This window comes from Nerophis ophidion, unplaced genomic scaffold (assembly GCF_033978795.1).
Source record: "Nerophis ophidion isolate RoL-2023_Sa unplaced genomic scaffold, RoL_Noph_v1.0 HiC_scaffold_150, whole genome shotgun sequence".
NCBI classification, from domain to species: Eukaryota; Metazoa; Chordata; class Actinopteri; order Syngnathiformes; family Syngnathidae; genus Nerophis; species Nerophis ophidion.
Genome location: NW_026907072.1, coordinates 155001 through 162468, shown reverse-complemented (window position 1 = coordinate 162468; position 7468 = coordinate 155001).

Genomic DNA, 7468 nt, shown 5'->3' with positions numbered 1-7468 from the left:
ACGGACTGTGCATTCCCCTTCCCCCAATCCTAACCCTAACCATAATCCTAACCAAGCCTGTGCCTCCAGTCCGTCTGGGTGGCGTCCCATCATTCGTGGGCCTTCTGGGGACTTTGTTGTGGTGTGTGTGTTGTTTGGGGCCCACAAGTTGATCACCGAAACTTGTTTCAGACACATCACTAAACAGGAATGGGAGAAAGATCAAAGCAAACATTTTAATGCTTTAAATAAACACCATGATACTTACCTGTGTGTTTGTCCACATTGTGATGCACACACCATGTCGAGTAGACACATCACAAATGTAGGATTAGTTTGGAGAGTCAAAAACATCGACACTGCAGTGTTGAGCGTGAGCCCCGCCCACTGCAGGCCTCCTATATATTCTCCTCCTGTTCAAAACGGCTCAGTACTCTCCGGCAGTCGAATGGAGCACATCCTGCTGTGGAGACAAATAGAGAAGCCGTAAGTCTCGGGGATTAGAAGTGCCCCACCTACTAGGGAATTAGGAGTGTCCCAGTAGGCATAGACTTGCAGTGAAAAAGACGATTACGTCCTGCTATCATTGCAAAGCCAGCCTGAAGAGGTCAAGAGACCGAAACGCGTCGCTGGATGGCAGGGCCAGTCATGCCCGTCACTAATTAGGCTGTGAGTGTCTGACGCAGCATGCGCATCCTTCAGGGTCTTCGGGGGGTTCCGGGGTTGGTGTGGGCGTCGCCCGGGCGGGCTGCAGACGGACTGTGCATTCCCCTTCCCCCAATCCTAACCCTAACCCTAACCCTAACTCTAACCCTAACCCTAACACTAACCCTAACCCTAACCCTAACCCTAACCCTAACCCTAACCCTAACCCTAACCCTAACCCTAACCCTAACCCTAACCCTAACCCTAACCCTAGCCCCCGAGTGAGACCCAAAAAACCGGACCGAGTGATGTCATTTGGGGTCCTATTTTCAGTCATTTTGTGGGATTTCGGTGACGCCGAGGAGGGAAGCAGGTGTCAAGGGACAGGGGGGGTGCCTGTCCCTTTAAGAAGGCCGGCTTGCCGTGGATCTACACCCGGGTAGGGAATTCAAAACAGGTCCCTCTATTTGCTGGAAGTCAGCACAAAAAAGCTGGAAATATGACAGGGGAAAAAAAAAAAGAAGAAGCTGCAATGATGGCAGAGTGTCCATGTGCCTGTCCCTTTAAGAAGGCCGGCTTGCCGTGGATCTCCACCCGGGTGGGGAATTCCAAATAGGTCCCTCTATTTGCTGGAAGTGCCCCCCCAAAAAGCTGTCCATTTCCCCAAGTTTTTAAGGAGGGAAAAGCCACTTTAAGCCTAAAAAGGAAAGCGGGGATTTGGAGCCCTCCGGTGGACTTCCGCCGCCGCTGCACCCTTAGAAGAAAAAGCTGCACTTATGGCAGAGTGTCCATGTGCCTGTGCCTTTAGGAAGGCCGGCTTGCCGTGGTTCTGCACCAGGGTAGGGAATTCAAAATAGGTCCCTCTATCTGCTGGAAGTCAGCACAAAAAAAAGCTGGAAATATGACAGAGTGTCAACTTTTAGTGTAATAGACCTGCGAAAGTCAAAGTCGGGATTTTTTCTAAGTGTCCACTTTTGGTGTACCAACCTTTCCAAAATAAAGTGGGGATTTTTTCTAAGTGTCCACTTTTGGTGTACCAACCTTTCCAAAATAAAGTGGGGATTTTTTCTAAGTGTCAACTTATAAAGTCGGGATTTTTTCTAAGTGTCAACTTATAAAGTGGGGATTTTTTCCAAGTGTCAACTTATAAAGTCGGGATTTTTTCCAAGTGTCAACTTATAAAGTGGGGATTTTTTCCAAGTGTCAACTTATATAGTCGGGATTTTTTTTCAAAGTGTCAACTTGTAAAGTGGGGATTTTTTCCAAGTGTCTACTTTTGGTTCACCATGCCTTCCAGAGTCAAAGAAGCCCCCGAGTGAGACCCAAAGAACCGGACCGAGTGATGTCATTTGGGGCCCTATTTTGAGTCATTTTGTGGGATTTCGGTGACGCCGAGGAGGGAAGCAGGTGTCAAGGGACAGGGGGGTGCCTGTCCCTTTAAGAAGGCCGGCTTGCCGTGGATCTACACCCGGGTAGGGAATTCAAAACAGGTCCCTCTATTTGCTGGAAGTCAGCACGAAAAAAAGCTGGAAATATGACAGAGTGCCCCAAAAAAAAAAAGAAGCTGCAATGATGGCAGAGTGTCCATGTTGCTGTCCCTTTAGGAAGGCCGGCTCGCCGTGGATCTCCACCCGGGTGGGGAATTCCAAATAGGTCCCTCCATTTGCTGGAAGTGCCCCCCCAAAAAGCTGTCCATTTCCCCAAGTTTTTAAGGGAAACAAAAACCAGGGTTGGGGTTGGATGCATCACACTGTAAGTCTCGGCTGCAGCCAGAAGCAAGTATTAAAAAGGTAGACATCAACCATCATTTAAAAAGGGGAAAACAAATCCATTCATCAATAAATCATATCCAAATTTAAAAAAAGAGGCAGCTCAAAAGAGAGGGTGTGTGTCCAGCAGAAAATAGGCATGATAAACAAAGAGGGCTGGGGTTTGGAGGAGGGCAAAATGTCCCGCAGCCGGCCGCCCGAGTTCCGGGATGCCCAGCACGTCCATAACGCACCCCGCAAAGTCAAACTGGAAGTGGAGGGGAAAAAAGCTGGGAAAGAAGTTGAATGTCCTCAAAGTGTTCCAAAATCAGTCCCACGAGTCCCGCAGCTGGCCACCCGAGTCCAGGGAAGCCCGGCACCTCCGTAACAAGGCCCGCAAAGTCACACTGCAAGTGGGGGAGAAAAGCTGGCATAGTAGCCAAAAGTCCTCAAAGTGTTCAAAAATCAGTCCCCCACCAGCCCCGCAGCTGGCCACCCGAGTCCAGGGACGCCCGGCACAGCCGTAACGCACCCCGCAAAGTCAAACTGCAAGTGGGGGAGAAAAGCTGGGGGAAAATCCAAAAGTCCTCAACGTTTTCAAAATCCGCACCCGGGACTGAGTCCAGCAAGTCCCCCCGGTCCCAAAAATGCCATTTTTTTCAAAAAATACCCAAAAAATGCGGGGGCCAGATTTCGGAACCGGCGTACCGCTTTCGGCCCGCGTGCCCTAGATTGGAGACCGATGTCAAAAATGGACGCCGGTCGGGTATTTTTTTCCTTGGGGTCTATAGAGAGTAAATCCGGAGGAAAATTGGCCTTACGAGCAAAGGGAGGGATTTTAGGGGGCATAACGTCCAGCCGCGTGCCTCCCGGGTCCCGGGGAAGAGAAAGTCCAGAAAACTCATAAAATCATGCCCAGCATGGAGATCCACAAGTCCCGCCGCAGGCCCGAGGCTTCCCGGGTCCCGGGAATGACCAAAAGACACCCAGGAGTGGACCATCGAAAGTGGGAGGGAAATGGAGGGAAAGTCGGGAAAAAGGTCCAAAATGGGTTGAAAATCATATGATCCCACCCAGGGTAGAGTTCCACAAGTCCCGCAGCGAGCTGCACGAGCCGCAGGAACACCGGGAATGACCAAAAGGCACCCAGAAGTGAACCAGCGAAAGTGGGGGAAAAATGGAGGAAAAGGAGGAAAAAGTACCAAATTGTTTAAAAATCCTACCCAGGATGGAGTTCCACAAGTCCCGCAGCGAGCTGCACGAGCCGCAGGAACACCGGGAATGACCAAAAGGCACCCAGAAGTGAACCAGCTAAAGTGGGGGAAAAATGGAGGAAAAGGAGGAAAAAGTACCAAATTGTTTAAAAATCCTACCCAGGATGGAGTTCCACAAGTCCCGCAGCGAGCTGCACGAGCCGCAGGAACACCGGGAATGACCAAAAGGCACCCAGAAGTGAACCAGCGAAAGTGGGGGAAAAATGGAGGAAAAGGAGGAAAAAGTGCCAAATTGTTTAAAAATCCTACCCAGGATGGAGTTCCAGAAGCCCTGCAGCGAGCTGCACGAGCCGCAGGAACACCGGGAATGACCAAAAGGCACCCAGAAGTGAACCAGCGAAAGTGGGGGAAAAATGGAGGAAAAGGAGGAAAAAGTACCAAATTGTTTAAAAATCCTACCCAGGATGGAGTTCCACGAGTCCCGCAGCGAGCTGCACGAGCCGCAGGAACACCGGGAATGACCAAAAGGCACCCAGAAGTGAACCATCAAAAGTGGGGGACAATTTGAGAAAAAGTTGGAAAAAGGTCCGAAATTGATTAAAAATCCTACCCAGGATGGAGTTCCAGAAGTCCCGCAGCGAGCTGCACGAGCCGCAGGAACACCGGGAATGACCAAAAGGCACCCAGAAGTGAACCATCAAAAGTGGGGGACAATTTGAGAAAAAGTTGGAAAAAGGTCCGAAATTGATTAAAAATCCTACCCGGGATGGAGTTCCAGAAGCCCCGCAGCGAGCTGCGCGAGCCGCAGGAACACCGGGAATGACCAAAAGGCACCCAGAAGTGAACCATCAAAAGTGGGGGACAATTTGAGAAAAAGTTGGAAAAAAGGTCCGAAATTGATTAAAAATCCTACCCGGGATGGAGTTCCAGAAGCCCCGCAGCGAGCTGCGCGAGCCGCAGGAACACCGGGAATGACCAAAAGGCACCCAGAAGTGAACCATCAAAAGTGGGGGACAATTTGAGAAAAAGTTGGAAAAAAGGTCCGAAATTGATTAAAAATCCTACCCAGGATGGAGTTCCAGAAGCCCCGCAGCGAGCTGCACGAGCCGCAGGAACACCGGGAATGACCAAAAGGCACCCAGAAGTGAACCATCAAAAGTGGGGGACAATTTGAGAAAAAGTTGGAAAAAGGTCCGAAATTGATTAAAAATCCTACCCAGGATGGAGTTCCAGAAGCCCCGCAGCGAGCTGCGCGAGCCGCAGGAACACCGGGAATGACCAAAAGGCACCCAGAAGTGAACCATCAAAAGTGGGGGACAATTTGAGAAAAAGTTGGAAAAAGGTCCGAAATTGATTAAAAATCCTACCCAGGATGGAGTTCCAGAAGCCCCGCAGCGAGCTGCGCGAGCCGCAGGAACACCGGGAATGACCAAAAGGCACCCAGAAGTGAACCATCAAAAGTGGGGGACAATTTGAGAAAAAGTTGGAAAAAGGTCCGAAATTGATTAAAAATCCTACCCAGGATGGAGTTCCAGAAGCCCCGCAGCGAGCTGCGCGAGCCGCAGGAACACCGGGAATGACCAAAAGGCACCCAGAAGTGAACCATCAAAAGTGGGGGACAATTTGAGAAAAAGTTGGAAAAAGGTCCGAAATTGATTAAAAATCCTACCCAGGATGGAGTTCCACAAGCCCCGCAGCGAGCTGCGCGAGCCGCAGGAACACCGGGAATGACCAAAAGGCACCCAGAAGTGAACCATCAAAAGTGGGGGACAATTTGAGGAAAAAGTTGGAAAAAGGTCCGAAATTGATTAAAAATCCTACCCAGGATGGAGTTCCACAAGCCCCGCAGCGAGCTGCGCGAGCCGCAGGAACACCGGGAATGACCAAAAGGCACCCAGAAGTGAACCATCAAAAGTGGGGGACAATTTGAGAAAAAGTTGGAAAAAGGTCCGAAATTGATTAAAAATCCTACCCAGGATGGAGTTCCACAAGCCCCGCAGCGAGCTGCGCGAGCCGCAGGAACACCAGGAATGACCAAAAGGCACCCAGAAGTGAACCATCAAAAGTGGGGGACAATTTGAGAAAAAGTTGGAAAAAGGTCCGAAATTGATTAAAAATCCTACCCAGGATGGAGTTCCAGAAGTCCCGCAGCAAGCTGCGCGAGCTCCGGGGCCCCCGGGAATGACCAAAAGATACCCAGGAGTGAACCAGCGAAAGTGGGGGACAATTTGAGAAAAAGTTGGAAAAAGGTCCGAAATTGATTAAAAATCCTACCCAGGATGGAGTTCCAGAAGTCCCGCAGCGAGCTGCGCGAGCTCCGGGGCCCCCGGGAATGACCAAAAGATACCCAGGAGTGAACCAGCCAAAGTGGGGGACAATTTGAGAAAAAGTTGGAAAAAGGTCCGAAATTGATTAAAAATCCTACCCAGGATGGAGTTCCAGAAGTCCCGCAGCGAGCTGCGCGAGCTCCGGGGCCCCCGGGAATGACCAAAAGATACCCAGGAGTGAACCAGCCCAAGTGGGGGACAAATGGAAGAAAAGCCGGGCCAAGTCCAAAAAAGTTGGCTTTTTTGCCAAAGTGTCAACATGCGTGATTTTGTCAGAGTGTCCACTTTTGGGATTTTTTCTAAGTCCAACAACGAGAGAGGCCTGGCCTCCAGCCTGTCTAGCCTCTTCCATGAGACACTTAGAAAAAATCCCGTGCAAAAAAAGTGGATTTTTTCTAAGTCCAACAACGAGAGAGGCCTAACTTCCAGCCTCCTTAGCCTCTTTCTTCCGTGGAGCAAAAGTTGGATTTTTTGCCTAAGTGTCAACATGCGTGATTTTGTCAGAGTGTCCACTTTTGGGATTTTTTCTAAGTCCAACAACGAGAGAGGCCTGGCCTCCAGCCTGTTTAGCCTCTTCCATGTGACACTTAGAAAAAATCCCAGCCAAAAAAAGTGGATTTTTTCTAAGTCCAACAACGAGAGAGGCCTAACTTCCAGCCTCCTTAGCCTCTTTCGTTCACATACTTAGAAAAAAATCCCAGCGCCAAGCCCAATGCATTTCAATGGGATTTATTTTTCGAGCCGGATTTTTTCTAAGTCCAACAACGAGAGAGGCTTGAGTTCTAGCCTACTTTAAGCCTCTTTCGATTTTCCCTGTTTTTACCAGGTCTACCAAAACACCCCCATCACGTTAGTAGGTGCGCCAGGCTTAGACAGGCCGAATTGGCAGGAAATGTGTCCGAGTCAAAGTGAGCTATTTTGGGACTCAAAAGTTGGATTTTCCCCCTCTTTTCGATGGTTCTTTTTTCGAATGGTTCTTCCAGGCTCTGAGGACAGGGGCTCACGCGGACATGCGTGGCCGCCTAGGGGGCGCTATCTCGGACACATTTAGGGACATGGACACCCTGGAAGAACAAACATAAAAATTTTTTCGACCTGATTTCAGACCAGCCTCTTTCTTAAGGACTTCCAGGACTCGAGCGACAGGGGCTCGGTCCTGAGTGCGCGCCCGGCCAGGGGGCGCTATCCCGGACACATTTCGGGACATTTAAACCATGGATGGACAAACATAAAAAATTTTTCGACCTGATTTCAGACCAGCCTCTTTCTTAAGGACTTCCAGGACTCGAGCGACAGGGGCTCGGTCCTGAGTGCGCGCCCGGCCAGGGGGCGCTATCCCGGACACATTTCGGGACATTTAAACCATGGATGGACAAACATAAAAATTGAAAGACCTGATTCGACCCAGCCTCTCGGGGCTTTTCCCAGGGCCGGAGCGACAGGGGCTCGGTCCTACGGCGTGCCCGCCTAGGGGGCGCTATGACGGACACACCAGGGGACACGGACACCCTGGGTGGACAAACATAAAAAATTGAAAGACCTGATTCGACCCAGC